The sequence below is a fragment of the Coptis chinensis genome, chromosome 4 (assembly GCF_015680905.1).
Source record: "Coptis chinensis isolate HL-2020 chromosome 4, ASM1568090v1, whole genome shotgun sequence".
Lineage (NCBI taxonomy): Eukaryota > Viridiplantae > Streptophyta > Magnoliopsida > Ranunculales > Ranunculaceae > Coptis > Coptis chinensis.
The window spans coordinates 62,057,722-62,074,599 of record NC_141459.1 but is presented as its reverse complement, the minus strand read 5'-3'; the positions used below and the strand labels follow the sequence as shown (position 1 = coordinate 62,074,599).

Genomic DNA, 16,878 nt, shown 5'->3' with positions numbered 1-16,878 from the left:
TTAACAGTAAAGGTAAACATCCATGTCTTGTTAAATTAAAAAATTTATGATATTCGAAGTCTACATTGGCTCTAAAAAATTTATCTGGCCAGTGGCCACCTCAAGGAAAATAAACATAAATGCATAATTCAGTACATTACTTCACCCACAAATTATAAAGAAATAAATAGACATAGGTTACACCATTCTGTTTATGACAACTAAAATTAAATTCCCCCCACTCAATTTTTTGAGAAGAAAGATACTGTGACGCATAAGGATGTTCTAGGTAGAGCATGTATCTTCTTCGTAAATTCTTCCAGCTCTCTATCTCTATCCCTCGACAGTCGTGTAGTTGTAATGATTGTAAATTTGTAATGCTCCCATAAGACTATTGCATTATTCAGTGGATGCTCAAGAAGCTTAAAGTCATTTGTAGAACCTTCGAATGTCTGAACCTATAAATATTCGAGATGATATGATATGAGTATATGACAATACTTCGTTCCAATCTTCACCTGGTTTATACCACTCATCAGCTGAAGAAGTATAACAAAAACTCAAGTATCTTGTCGGATATGACAAATGAAACAATGAAAATTTCAAATAATTTCATAATTAACCCACACTTTACGGGTCACAATATAGAGGCTTAGTTAGAACTATGTTTGTATGCACACAACAATGAAAAATGTATACTGAATTTTTTTTTTTCCATACCTCAATTTTTGTTAACATAGGAGTTTCAATGAAGGGAGAGCTCCTTAACAAGTTTGGTATAACACAGGTCCACGAACAGGAACCCCATCTAGTTAGCCTTAAGCACCTTAGATTGCGTAACGTTCCTCATAATTGATTCAATATAGCTTTGGGAACCTGAAGAATTCTTAACTTCAACAAAAAAAGAAAGCATACTTGCTATTTAGAAATTAATAATTCAACGATGAGAACCAAAGGCAATTGACTAATCGAATAATGTAGGTTATAAAATATCAGCAAACCACATCTATATCACATCCATGTATTCCTTATTTAAAGCAAATGCTGGGGCGATGTGTAAAGACAGAATGCCATTCAGAAGGTGTTGCAGACATAAGCAAAGGTGAATGGAAAAATCTAGTGGAAAAAGAGAATGATCGTTTCGACTTCAAGGCATGTAGACGCTATTTTGAGACACTACTATTTCTCTACTGACAATCGAAGTTCACAATTGCACCTAAGGTGTCAAGAGATGGCCTTCAGATACAATGGAGCCTAGATCATGATGGAGGTGCAAGTGCACATTGCCTAATCACAACCCAAGAATACTCTGCACACAAACTCTAGAAACTGCCACAGAAACTTATATGCTTGGGAAGAGTGATATTTTGCTCTGCACATTAATGGCCATGTGCATATATCTTGTTTACTGAGTGCACTAAAGTCGGTCTAGATCTCCGAAGAAACAGCCTGAATTCCTAACTCATATAGGTTAGTGCACCTGGAGTGATCTGGTGACTCACTACTTAGAAATTTAGGGCATATAAAGGACATGCGTCCATCCTCTATCATACGGGAATCAACACAGAGATGCTTGAATGGGGTAAATGAAAAAAAATCTAGTGCATTTTTCATAACCAAGCTTTATATAGTTAGCACCAGATTGAACATTGCCTATCACTTTAAGCCATGCGTTGAGCTCCCTCCTTTTTTTCTCTTCTTTATCGTGATAGGTAAAAGATTTCTTGATATAATTAAGAACCAATTAAATCAAGTCTAGCAAGACAGCAAGAAGGTAACTAGGCTAGCCACCAAACCCCATGCACCCGAAACCCAAATCCCATCGCTCTCGCTCATAGGCGTACCTATTCTACCCACTCATAGCAATATAGGTAAGGCCCAGCACCTAGAATCTAAAACAATCCTTGAGCAGCAGGTGCAGCCAGGGTATTTCCGATGGCTACCTGCGAGGTCAATTGTGCTAGCATCCGGGCAATCTCAGCTAGTTGACGGCTACCCCCATAACCAAAAAAATATAAAAATAATTAAAAAATAAAACAGAAAAGTTAAAAGTAGCAGCATTGCTCAAAATCCCCTAATTCTCTTCATCCTCCTCCCATTCCACTCAAATCCTTGAGTACTTTCTACCAAAGAGATCCCTCCACTTAGCCTTCTATGCCAAAGTCATGTATATAGTGGATACATGATTCCTCCACAGGTTGGATTCCCATTAAAGGTGATCGGTTTTATTCATAGACCTTAGCCCATTCCCTAGAATGTTGTAGACAACATCTCTGTCACCAAAACTTCTATTAATCAATCCGCTAGATTATTGTTTGAATCCAAATAGTCAGCCCTAATTATTCATTTCTTAAGCTATTACCAACAAAATTGGTGCCTCAGACTAATGTGTCTTGACTTCCCATTACTTATAAAGTAGCTTGGCAATCACTAATTAACACAACTGCTGGACTTGGTTTCCTCCGTAGTGGTATGTCCACTAGTATTCTCTTAACCATTCTGCTTCGCTGGAAGCATCCGCCAAGGCAGATCATTTCTGACATGGTTAAGTGAGAAATACAAGTGTAGAAATACATGGTTAAGTGAGATACAGCAACACCTCCCAATTTAAATATCTGCCTTCTCGTGGATTTTCAGTTGGAATCTAAGTTGTTCCAACTAGCATCACTGTATCCTTATAATAAAGCAGGCTACGCTAGTCCTTTTCAAATATCTTAAAATTTAAAACTCTATAAGCAGCATTCGAGTGGTCTATTCATGGGATATTTGTGAAACAACACAACAAACCCATGATGTATACTGGAGTTGGTCCAATGACCTCCAAATTGTTCTTCGTTAACTTAACATTTGGGTAAACATGGGTTGAAACTGGACTACAATCAAAGTAGTCATATTTCTTACCTCTAAATCCACTATCTTTCCTTAGGATTAATCTAATTCCCAAAATCACATCAGGCCCCCCAAGTCTTTCATGTCAAAATTAGAGGTCAGAAATTTTTTAGTTTCTTCCACTCATGCTAAATTTGTGCAATAAATAAGCATATCATCTACATACAAACAAATGATGACACAAACTTATAATAGATACATTTATCAACATTATTCACTTTAAAACCAAAAGATAACAGCTATTTTGTCAACTTTCACGTGCCACTGCATAGAGTTTGCGGCTCTAGGCCACATAGAACAAACCCTTCAAGTCGTTCTATGTGAATCTCTTCTCCCATATCACCATTTAGAAGACTGCGTTTACATCCATTTGATGGACAACCAATTTGTAAAGGCAGAGAAATAAAAACTCTGATAAATGAAATCCTAGCAACTGGGGCAGGGGCATGTGTCAAAATAATCAATTCCTATCCACTAGGAATTTCCTTTGCTTTGAATACGCAAATAAAACCATTTGCATTCAATTTCTTTTTGAAAATCCAATTACATCAATTGAAGATGGGCATCCAACTTAAAACCAATTGGGCATCCATCTTAAAACCAATTGGGCATCCAATTACATCTATTGAAGATGGGCATCCACTGGGAAACCCTGGAACTTATATATTTCAATGCAAGGCTTAGGGACTAAAAATCTCTCAACATGCCCCCTCACGTGTGGCATTACTTGAGCCTAACATGTGGACCAACATATTAGGTAACATGGAGAGGAAACAGGCCCTTTGGGCCAACAACAATATCCCGCTCTGATACCATGTTGAAGATGGCAATCCAACTTAAAACAATGCTCATCTTCAATAAGATCCAAGGGCCTTTGCACCTGGTGGCAAGTATTTAAACTTAAACCCCAAGTTTGGTTGGACGTAATGGAATTCATTTCACCAGTTACGTCTTTCTCAAAGTCACGAGAAATTACCGCATCATTTTTTTGTATATGGTTCATTCATCCAAAATGCTCAAACGTAGTCGGTTTGGTCCTTAATCTCATTCATATCTCCTTTAATAAGATAAACAAGGAAATCAGGTGCAAAGGGTTTTTCTGTTCTAGATCTCTCACTCCTAGTAAGTTCAACGTCCTCAATAGGTTACGACCTAGTTGTATCAGAATTATTATTACCTACTTGAGGCAGGCTAGTGTTAAGAATATACAACTTAAATGTACTTACTCTTTACCAATCACCAAACAGTACAAACTTTTTGTCATGTAAGTGTCTTGTACTTCTTTGTTAAATCCGAGCCTAGTGTAGAAGCACTATGCCCTTAAGACAGTTTTTCCCCCTCACGGCACAGTGCTTGAAGGTTGATGGGAATCTGTCTCCTAAGATATAATGGATTTCATTCTATAGAAAGCTAGCACTTCAATTCTACAGAATCAGCGAACACAACATAGTATTTGATTAAGAACAGAGAGAGAAGAGAAAGATCAGAAAATGTGTGATCTGGTGTGTTTTTCTCTCCAAATTCGTCCACTATTTATAGGTGAGTAGTGCCTTTTCGAAACAGCACAGTGACTCTTTGAAAAAATTGGACACCTCTTTAAAAGGTCACATGTTTCGAAAGGACGCACCATTTCGGCATAAAGCACTGTTTCGAACCAGTGCCTATTTCGAAAGGTCGCACATTTTCGGCATAATAAAAGTTTCGAACCGTTGCACTATTTCGGAAAGGTCTTTCTCTCTTTACGTACTGTTTCAAGTAAAACCCATTTCATCTCAAGTAGGGTAACTTGGGAGACAAATTACTCATTCATTTCTTAATGGATTTGTGCAAATCCAAGTTCCAAGTTTTGAACTTTCAATTACACATCCATTTTTCTAACAGCTAGGTCTATGTCAGTGTGAGCCTCTGGTTGTTATAAGTTCTATGGTTTTGAACAATTCGGTCATGTAAACTTCTCAAAGAAATCTACGTCAACAAATTCAAAAGTTTCATTTGGATCTAGGTTAAGAAATCTATAAGCCACACTTTGAAACACCACTTAACTGTTTCGTACCCATTTGTCACCCAATGTTGAGAACCACTTGCTCTAAAAGCTCGAACTTATAGAGGGAGGCTTTGCTAATGTATACAAAGGGGGTAGGCACACACCATACCACAAATATGGAGTGGACTATGTTATCACTATTTCCCCTATGGAGTGGACTACTTAACATTCCCACAAGACAACTGTTTCAACCAAATATTATCAAAACACTAAGTGGTGACGAGATACATATAACGTAGGAAAGTAGTAAGAAAAGTGATGGTGATCGAGTGAATGATGAGACTGTACCTTTCGGTTGCCTACATACCCAAATTATCAATAGGATCAAGTCTCAAGAACGTAGTTCTATATGAAAAATAGTTTTGTATTTATATGTGTAGAGTAGAGACTTCTTGTAGCTCAAGTAATTGTAATTGAATATAACTCTTAATTGATAATTATATTTTTTATAAGAAACGAATCTTGACATAAATTGATGTACGTACGTGGCAAGCCATGTGGCTAGGGTTTAGCCCTAGACACATGAGTTAATGGGCCTGTACATCAATCCATGGTATTGCAAATTAGCCCTTAACCTTGTTGATTAAACGAATGAAGTGGAGACCCCTACCAATGGACGTTTGCCACATAGGTGGGGGTGGAAACACCGCTCCCTCTTTGGCATGCGAACAAAGTTCATATGACAAAGAAGAGAAGAAAAATCAATGAAAAATGGAATAAGAAAATAGTGAGCGGAATGTATAACAAAGTGTCATGTGAATGTAAACGATATGAAAATGGACTATCGAGAAAAATGCTTAGTGATAAGTACATGCATGCAACGAATAAATTATTGCATGTGAGAGCAATTCTTAGTATGCTTACTGAACTTGAAGATGTGCACATGATGGGATCAAATACCATAGAAAAGTATAAATCCAAATTTAAATCTGAATTGGAAAAGGCTTATAAGCAAGTCTCCCACCTTAAATTGGTCTGGATATGAGAATTATATAAGGAATAAGATAATAGACCAACGCAAGATCGGTAAAAGGGAAAGAATATATATAGAGATGGCCGGAACGTGATGGTAACCAATAACCCACAAAAGTATACTTAATCGAAAAATAGTAAATAGTGAAGGAATAGCATTAAGTTTTGCAAAAATAATCGAGAACAATGAGAATCCATCGGGGGCATTATGAGGATCTTAGACTATGTGAGGTGGAAAGAAGGTGACAGATATAGCGACACGAGGCCACGACAGTCGGAGGAGAAGTTGATGAATTTGAAACGAAAGAGATGAAGAAGTGTTCGAACCGAATAACACAGAGGGTGATAATGATTGCAAGATGAAAATGTTAGTACAATTGGTGAAGCTGATGCATGCATGGTATTCTCTTCTTCGCTCATCTCTCGTTCGTATCTGCCGCTTCTAAAAACTATAGGCGTTCTTGCCTTTTCTCAAAACTATAGGCGTGCCATTCAACCATATTAACCTCGTCGATTAATTATCAAAGCAAAACCCACGCTGACCTTAAAGATGATTGAATGGTGGGGCTAACTTGATGGAAATAGAAGTAGGACTGTGGGGTCCTGCCCCTATTCAACAGAGCCATCAATGACAAAAGAAGGATACAGAGACAAAAACTAAAGGAACAAGAAACTAACGCACAAGAACTAAGGAGATAATAAACTGTCTACATACGGGAAACTATTTCAGTAAGAGATCCTATATATCTAGGACAAGTATGTGATTTGTTTGTATGTGCAAGAAAAGAGAATCTGTGAAGATGACAACACGGAATCGTATGCAAAAGATAAGCTGATGAAGAATACAAAGACAGGAATGGGAAACACATTGCACCATAAATTGCATGAGAAAGATAACTAGCGACCAGTAACCAGTACAGTCAAGGATAAGACCGTTCAAGGAGGAAAACCACAAAGCATATTACAAGTAAGTTGTCGTTGATTCGTTTGTTTGTGTTTTAATGGTAATGAAGCATGTTCCCAGACTAATCCAATGAAAGTTGTAGATGAAGCAGAGATGCTCAATGCTGGAAGACGAAGCGAACTTATTGCCAGAGACCAAGCGAAATACCGAGGATATTGACAGAAACTCAGAAAAAGAAAATAGCAACAAAAAGAATTTGTCAATCAAAAAGAAAATCTAGAATTGGGTCCAAAAAGAAGAGGAAAGAAGGGCGAAACAAGCAAGATATTCTGTGAGAAGGCGAAACAAGCGAGATATTCAAAGAGTATTGGATAAAGAAAATGTGTCGTACACAATACATGGGCTCGAAAAATACTTTAAGTGTGACCAAAACACGGAAACTTTCGAAGAATATGACAAAGCGGTGTCAATAATTTTCGACAACATGAAACAAGTATGTTAGTATTTGTTATCAGTTATCTTAAAATTTTGGTTAAGTCTAAAAGATTGACGAAAACCTAGTTTTCTTTCTGCTATAGGTTGAAACGGCAGTATGATGAGCAAAAGATATGTACGAAAAGTCTGCGAAAAAAGTTTCGAACGGAAAGATTTCAATGCCTTATAAAAAATAAAGAAGTCATGGATTGATTGACAAGGCTAAAGCCCAATTTGCAATACCATGGATTGATGTACAGGCCCATTAACTCATGTGTCTAAGGCTGAACCCTAGCCACATGGCTTGCCACGTACGTACATCAATTTATGTCCAAATTCGTTTCTTATCAAAAATATAATTATCAATTAAGAGTTATATTCAATTACTTGAGCTACAAGAAGTCTCTACTCTACACATATAAATACAAAACTATTTTTCATATAGAACTACGTTCTTGAGACTTGATCTCATCGATAATTTGGGTACGTAGGCAACCAAAAAGTACAGTCTCATTATTCACTCGATCACCATCACTTTTCTCACTACTTTTCTACGTTATATGTATCTCGTCACCACTTAGTGTTTTGATCATATTTGGTCGAAACATAATGTATCAACCATGAAGAACTAAGGAACCAACCATTTCCACCTCTGAACGTATACCTATTTCCAATAATATAAACACACTTTGTTTCAGCGTGGTCTCATCCCTTACTGGTTTCTCAAACAGAAAACCATGTCACTTAAATGGTGTTAAAGACACGAGTCAAACCTTCTCTAACCAACCCATTTCATATACGCACAAATCCTTGAGTTCTCCACTTCAACTTCCTGTTCTCTAAATCACTTTGAGTATTTCAATATTTCCAACAAAAGGAGTTGTGCAACTTTTTTGATCAGTTAAGGTGTTATGCAACAACAGACATAATAATCTTTAACTCATCCATGCATGGGATAACAATCCTATCCTTACTACTCATTGTACTAACATGATAAGAATAACCTATGCTACATGGACACACCATATTTCTAAAATAATCTGTTGGAGATGTGTCCGTGTCGGACACATATTGTGTGTGATATTCCTCAGTTTTTGATATTTCGCCATGTCAGAGACTCCGTATCCGAGTCCGTGTCAATGTAACTTAGAGAATAACAAAACAGTGTTGCAGCAATGAGATGGAAGATGTGAGCCCTTGACATGTGATTCCATTAGTGAGTGTTAATGTGGGATCACAACATTTAAAAAGCTTCAATTTCAAATCGTTTAGTACCCAACAGGTCATATATATGAATTCATACAACTTCTTTAGCTAGATGAGTACTCTGAATGTAAATATTGGCATTAAAATTAAACTATGAAAATGTAAAAGTTAGTGCATTAGAATCTCATATGAATGCCAAAAAAGGATAACGAGAAAACACACCTGTAGCTCCCAAAAAGACAGCTCCAGAGGAGTTGTAGCATTGTGAGACCTTTAAGAAAATTGGTATGACGTTGAGCATCCGACCGGCAACTCAATTCCACTTTAGCACTAACTAGAAAGTCAAGCTTCTCTATCACAAAGTCATTGTACAAAAGTTTGCCAAAGTACTCTAGCGATGTGAGCTTTGGGCTACACATATTGAACTTACAAGAACCACAATTGATTCCGGCATAAACATGTAGACATTGTATCACCAAGTTCTTAAGTTTCGGAGCTGATATATTAATAAGATTTAGATGGCATGTCACAACATTCTTTTATATCAAGATTTCCCAATAGTGGATAGCTCAATACTAATTCGGTAATTCCCTATTCGAATTGCCTTCAGGAAACAAAGCAGACCCAAATCGCAACGTTTTCAGATGAATACATTGAAGTTGGCAATTCAAGTGACACACATACCAATGTCTTACAATTGGACGTGAATGCCCTTTTGATAGTTTTATCCCTCCAGTTCAAGGGAATTTGAATTTTGAACGTTGAATAACACAGGGATTAACAAACTCACTGTTTTTCCATTTAGGGTGAGGTTAAATTTTTCTCGTCAAAAAAGGATTGTAGTTTACAAAAAAAATAAAAAATGGGGTTTTGTCTAGATGTCGTTAACAAAATGCTGATGTGTCACATCAGCATTTTGTTAAAGGTGTTTAGATGAAATCTTTTTTTGAAAATTTTGTTAACCACGTACCCTGTTTGACTAAAAAAATTTAACGTTACCCTAAATGAAAAAAGAGTACAAGTTTGTTACCCAAAAAGTCCATTAATCCAATAACACGGTACAGGATTATCTCACACTTGTAGAACTAGGATTTTGATTTCCTTTGTAATTTGAGAACATGATCTGACCATAGATTCATAAAGATTTTGACGGTTGGGATGGGCTGTCAAGAACCTTGACAGCCTAAAATGACATCCAATCTTGACAGCCCATCCCAACCGTCAAAATCTTTACAGCCTAAAATGACATCCAATCTTAACAGCCCATCCCAACTATCAAATTCTTGGAGTGATCAGGTGACTCACTACATAGAAAATTAGGGCTTATTAAATACATCATCCATCCTCTATCATATGGGAACCAGCACAAGGATGTGTGAATGTGGTAAATAAACAAAAAAAAAATCAAGTGCTTACTATTCAGTTCCACATTGAACCTTGCCTATCATTTTAAGACATTGGTTGGGTCCTCTTCTTCTCTTTTACTTTTCTTTTTTGTGATAGGTAAAAGATTATTGATATTATTAGGAACCAATTACATCAAGTTCAGCTAGTAAGCCAGAAGCATAACTACCCTAGCCACCAAACCCTATACACTTAAAAACCAAACCGCCATTCCCCATAGACATGCACGCATAACCTAATACACTAAAAAAAGAAGAAGAAGACAGACAAGTAAAAAGAAGCAGCAATACAGTCTCAAAAGCCCCTAATCCTCTTCACCCTCCTCCCAATCCACTCCAAATCAGGTATTCCCTGCCAAAGCCATGAAGACAGTGATAATGCTCCCTCCACTTTCTTTTCTGCCAAGACGTGTATATAGTGGATACATGATCCCTCCATAGGTTGGCATCAATTAAATGTGATCAGTTTTAGACCTTGGCCTCATTTCCATGAATGTTTGTCAGGAACATCTACCCAAACTTTTATTATTAGATCTGCGAGATTTTGGTTTGACTCCACATAATCAGCCGCAATTATTCCTTTCTTGAGAAATTGCCTTAAAAATAATTGCCTAAGACTCATGTACCTTGACTTCCCATTGTGAGTCGTCCTACCTTAATAAACGTAGCTTAGCCATCGCAAATTACGACAACTGCTGGAGTTGGTTTCCTCCATAGTGGTATGTCCACTAACAGGGTTCTTCACCATTCTGCTTCGTTATCATTTCTGACAACATGGTTGAGTCAGAATTACAATCTGTTTCTTGAACCTCCCCAAGATACAGCAACACCACCCAATTTCGATATCTACCCAGTCATGGACATTGTGTGGGACTCTATGCTGTATCCATTAGATAGCAGTCTTACTACAACTTTTAACGAGGATATTATAGGCAGGGTACATCTCAGATTTCAAATACAGCATGATACCCTTGAAAATACAAACTATAGTTCATAGTCACTTTCAAATATCTTACAACTGTAGAAATATGAGATACTGTGTTAACTCAGTGTTAATGTAGCACCAAAAGAAGTAACTATACTTATGTACTTCATTTTCAAATTGTTAAGTAAATAAACTTATGAATCAATTCAACTTCTTTAGCTAGAAGAATACTCTACGAATATAAAAGTTAGTGCATTAGAACCTTATTTGGATGCCAAAATACGATAATGAGAAACATACCTCAAGCTCCCACAAAGACAATTCCAGAGTCATTGCATTGCTCAGACCTTTAAGAAACTTAACGCGGCATTCAGCAGATCATTCCCACTTTCGCACTAAGTAGAGAGTCAAGATTCTCTAGCACAAAGTCATTAACCAAACAACCAGCGTACTCTAGTGATGTGAGTTTCGGGCTACACACCTTCATCTCAGACCCACTGAAGTTGGCAACTGAATTGATACATTAATACTACTTCCAAAGTTCCAAATGGGTCCAACTCAAAAACTCGAATCGTCCAAATATAACAGAATTGAGACAAGATTGAGACTTAATTCATGCACACGTCTACAAATTGCAGCAGCAATCCACCTGTCTAATAAACGTCCAAAAATAAATTCTGGACTAGTGAGCGATAATTTAAGAATATCAGTCACGTGCTAATAACACGTGATCAACGAAATCCATTTGCATGATAGGATGATATTATGATAGCTAATAATTCACTACATACTTTTTTTTTTTTTAAGGGTTTATGTTTTTCTATTTTTTTTTTAAGAGATTGCAATCAAAATATTATACACACACAATACTTGTATAGATGAAAAAATTCTAATTAAAGAATAAAATGTCTCGTCCTCCCTTGGCATGCAAAGAAACACCAACAAAGAGAATAATGGATTACATGCATGAGTAAATAAACCTATATTAATGGTACGTCGTTGGCATATATTCAGGGTTTAGCTAAGAATAGGGAGGCATGTTGTCTTGGATTGCGGGAGCAAGAGCATGTCATCACTTTCCGGTAGAACTCTTTCAAAGTTTTAAAATCAAATAACACATCAACAACCATAGGCAATACCACCATCTCGGCAATCACTTTCTTTATGACCAATTTCCTTAAGACCAACGTTGCATGCCTACATATGGTTTACATTGCCAAAAACTTCAAGCTACTTGACTACTTCGCCTAAATCATGGAACCATGAAATGTAATTAAAATGATCTACTATGAAGTTGATTAACACTTCGACTAAATCATGGAACCATTAAATGTAATTAAAATGATCTACTATGAAGTTGATTGATATTAATTTAATTTGTAATCAAATTTACATGTGCAACGATTTGGAATATAGATTAGCCAAGAGTGATGAAATCAATGCGAACTTGATTACAATCTGACGCAACTGAATGCAACTTATTGCAACCTTGGGCAGACCCATAAATGATACTCTGTGAAATGTCATATATTCTTCCTCTTAATTACAGTCTTAACTACAACCAAGATATGGGCCATATACTACGAATCCATCATCGTTGTGAACACCCAACCTTCCTAGATGATCTGCTGCTTTGTTTACTTCTATGTGAGCATTCTTGTAAGTAACCTCCTCCAAGAAGAAAGTAAACAAAATATATAAAGTATAAAGTGCTTTGTATGGGCTGCTTCTACAAAAGATTAAGAAAAAAAACTTTGGTACAAATATTAACACATTTGTATGTGGGTATGTCTTTTTTATACAGTCAGCAACATCAACTTCAACGAAGCATTTGCATACATTTAGTAACATTAAATTCAACAAAGCATTTGCATCCAATGGTACGTTCAAGATTGAAAGAAACCATAACACTAAAGTTGTCAGGCATGTAAAAGTCTCCTCCACCAATGCATGACCACCACCAAGAACTTTCTCGGCGGTTTAAGATCCAACTTTGCAGTGAACTCTTTCGTTGTCTCTGCCCAATATATGAAGGTCCACTTACACATTTATCATGAGACAAAAGGCAAAAAATATAAAATAAACTCTGAAAGAAAAGAAAGTTCAAAGAAACAATGCATGCTCAGAAATAGCAGCCAAGATGTCAAGACATTTCTCCTTGATTGGGCTTCTGCAAATGCTCTGTTTTGAGGATTGAAATCCCAAGGCAGTGTCTTTAAGTGGAGCTCAAATATGTTGAAAACTTTATTGTTTACCTTACTACCTTGCTAAGGAACATGACACATAGTGGGCTAAGAGGTATGAGCCTAGCTGGGATGTCTTAGTTATCAATATAAATTCCTTAAGACCCTTTTGTTGATTGTTGCTTATCTATTATTACCAATCAACAAATTGATCTGGTTCTAGATAGAGACATCTTAGCATTTTGGCCCCTAGAGACCAAATCCCATCGTCTTGACCACATGTATTTGGTAATTTATGACATTTCTCTTCAAGTCATACTTTTTTAAGAATTGGAAGGAACATATTTGGCTTACCAATTCCGCCAATTTTTACAAATCCTTCTTGAGTGGTTTTTTCACTATCCTTTAGCTTATATTGAACATTGGCCAAGTAGCACTGAAATCCCTTATTGTCATCTGTACCGACCTTTCTAAATAACCAAGAAATCTGCAATTTTGAAGATAAATTTAAACCTTCCAACCATTTATATCATATTTCAAACAATTTAAATTTAAACCCTCGATCAAGTCCTCAACCAAATAGGTATATAGTTCTCTACTATTAAGCACAATATAATTTCAACTAAATCTCCACATTTTAGATCTAAAAAGATTACTTAAAATGATAAGATACATAGCCCGCTGATATTATATGACTCAAATTAAGATGCCAGTGAGAGGTCTAAGAGATCAACATAATAAGTCACAAATGAAAAGACCAAGGAGATGCATAAGGAATGGGCTACAGGAAGTACTTGCCTCAGTAACAGGGAATTCCAAAGTTTGTTTGGCTACTAACTTTATAGCAACCTCAGAACTGCATCAACCATGCTAAATTCTTTATTTCGAGGTCTAATCATCCTATTGTAAGCAAGGTACCACCATGAAACATCACCCAAAAAGCAAACACAATTAGGTAAGTTAACATTTTCTTGAAAATTGGAGGTTCTTTAAATATGTATGATGAATAATTGCTAAAATGAACCAAAAGTATACATAACCACTCTTAGGTTGTTTGAAATGACCATGAATTGACCCTTCCTCAACGATAAGCACTACTGTCTTTTTATCGTGGTCCAGCATTTTACATCCTCTCCCTCAGTGATTTTCGTCTTAATCAAGCAATTAATCACGGATGGTAAAACTGTAAAATATATGACTATCATTTTAATAAAAGTGTGATCAGACTCTGTATATTTTAGTAGCAAAAAAAGTACCTCTTTTGTCCTTGATAGAAGAGACTTCAAATGATGAGGAATAGCAACTGAAGTCCTTACATATAACCAAATCCCGGTAAGATTACAATAAAAATTAGGTGTCAAAATAGAAATATCCAAATTGCATCAACAGGTACCTACTAACCAAATTGCATCTCTGTGATTACATCAATAAGTTCTCACTTAACCAAATAAATATTGTTAGTGATAGAAATAACTTAAGCTTAAATAATTTCATAAAACACCAATCACCATATAAGATGAAACATCTAAAATGGTCTGCCCTATTAGGTGGTAAATGCTAGGATGCATTTATCTTCTAATCGCTTATTCGAGCACATCATTTTTACCCCCCACACCAAAAAAAAAAACAAAAAAACAGAGTCCTTTTTATTGGTTGTGCAATTAATCGCAGGGATTACAGTAAGAGCAGCAAAGTGGCAAAAAGCATATCCACTGGCATTAGTACCAGCGTACTCATCATATTGGGCCTCCGGTAAATGATGTTACGCTGCGCCATTCCCACAAACCGAGGATCATGCAAACCAGCGGGGAGTTCGGATATCGGCCACCCTCCACTAAAATAAACAAAAAGGGGAATGTGAGCGGTCTTTGCTTGGATCTTCATTCAACATGTTAATACTAAATAAGTGTCTTTCAATCTTCAAAGAATAAAATTAAATATAATAAAAATCAGAGATAAAACTTGCCTGATATCAATGGTGGTATCATCAGGGCGGGGTTGAGATGGAACAAGCGCAGTATATTGATAAATGTAAAATGAATAGTTTACCTACGAAATGAACTATGAATTCAAAACGTAAGTAAACTAGAACTATACTTTTACGTGTCTATTATCAAAGCTTCTACTCTCAATGCGAATTGCACTAAATGGAGTACGAAGTTCGTTCCACTCCTAGTTCCCTAGCATGGATGTTTTCTAAGTCTAAGAAATCGCTCTTAAGTCAATGAGAGCTTTATGAAGGGTGTTATACTACGATGAAACTAAAATGAGTCTACGTTGAATTTAACTACGAATACTATGGTAATATGCTTGCTTTTGAATCTAGATAAAGGATTAGAGGGGAATTGAATCCACCTCGAATCCAACTTAATAACCTAGTATAGATTCTTGTATCTCGATTCTCACGTTCTCCGCGCAAAGAAATTGAGTTCTAATCCCCTAGTGTTCATGGCATTTCTACCGAAAGTACTAACTAGCATGTGAAGTCGTCCACCCATTCTCATGGCTTAAACACGACTTTCTAGAGTGGAATAGAATCTACAAACAATTCTACACTAACAACTAAGTTTTCATCAAGGCTTCATCAACCCCTCTAATGGAGGTTTTAGCCTTGATTCATTAAACTAACATTTCCCATTGAATCTAAACTAAACATAATGTAAAGATTCTAACTTTATGAAATTTAACTAATCTAAATTAAACAATAACAAAAATCTAATTAACAACTAAGCATTGAATAACAAGTAGTAAATGAAATTAGATCTAACAATTGTAATTGACAAATCGAAATTGAATCAAGAACAACTATTTTATTATCTAATTCAAGGGAGAACAATCATTCAATACTAAATTTAAAACAAGAATAAAACTAATTACTTTAATATAAAAACAAGATCTAGAACTAAGGTTTAATGGAGGCTAACTAATCTAATTATTTTCTAACTTAACTATCTACCATTAACAATGAACTAAGCTTTTGTTCTTATACATTCAGATCCAAAAATCGTGCATGGGCTTGGAGCCATGTTTTGGGCCAGAGAATCAGGCCCAAAACCCAATTCTTTCAGTCCAAAAAGGCCTCTTCAGCTGCAGTTGACTTCCACAGACTTTTCGTCTACTTCTGCTCCTCTGATTGGGTCAAGGCTTGGACCATTGCAAATCTCTTTCCGAGCCGGTCGTTTTGACATAAGGTAGGCCTCAATCCGAGGTCTGAGTCCAAAGATATGGCATTCGGAAGGATTGGCGACTTTTGCTCCTTTATCTCGCTAAAAGTGGCACATTTCGCACATAATGGACTTTGAAGCACGAAATGCATAAAACAGCGTAATCGGTGTTAACTCTTACTTATTATTCACATAATTGGTCTAACGGTATGATTATTAAGGGGTTAAAACTACAGTTTTGGGCTCTTATCAAACCACCCCTGGCTTGACATTTTGCTTTGTCCTCAGCAAAGATGAGAAATTAGAATAAGTGACCAAAAATGGAGTTCTACCTAATCTCGTTTCGCTGAGTGCGATTGCATTGACCATATGCAACAAGGCCTTAAACCACTAGGAATTCCCTAGTGGACGAGTTATAGCCTCGTGAGAGTTTTCCGGTGAAGGTACTCACAAACTTCATCTATACTACAACGACTAAGAAAATAAAACTATTGTTTCCTTATTCATGCTCAACTATCTATACATCTCTCTAGCAATTACATAAGAATAACCAGTCAAAACCCTAAGTTAATATATGCATAATAATCAATCATCTAAAATAAACATATATCTGATGAGTAACTTATCAAATGTTTAGCGGGTTTGTTTTAGAACTTTTGAATAAGCGTCCTCAAGTAGGTTCTCACAATAATAGTCAAGAAACAACACTCGATTTTTTCCACTCAAGTTTATTTA

The 16,878-nt window shown here is 36.3% G+C and overlaps 1 long non-coding RNA gene across 4 annotated transcripts; it reads right to left on the bottom strand.

Moving 5' to 3' along the window:
- Window positions 1-7: 7 nt before the first annotated feature.
- LOC147504291 (uncharacterized) lies at window positions 8-12,117 on the bottom strand. Of its 4 annotated transcripts, none has more exons than XR_015193031.1 (4): window positions 11,097-12,117; window positions 8,691-10,637; window positions 700-870; window positions 8-437 (listed from the first exon to the last, which is right to left on the bottom strand). It is a non-coding gene; the product is annotated as an uncharacterized LOC147504291 (long non-coding RNA). The 4 variants fall into 4 exon arrangements; XR_015193030.1 differs by having other exon boundaries at window positions 8,691-8,802; window positions 11,097-11,521; XR_015193033.1 differs by lacking the exon at window positions 11,097-12,117 and having other exon boundaries at window positions 8-518; window positions 8,691-11,090.
- Window positions 12,118-16,878: the final 4,761 nt, after the last annotated feature.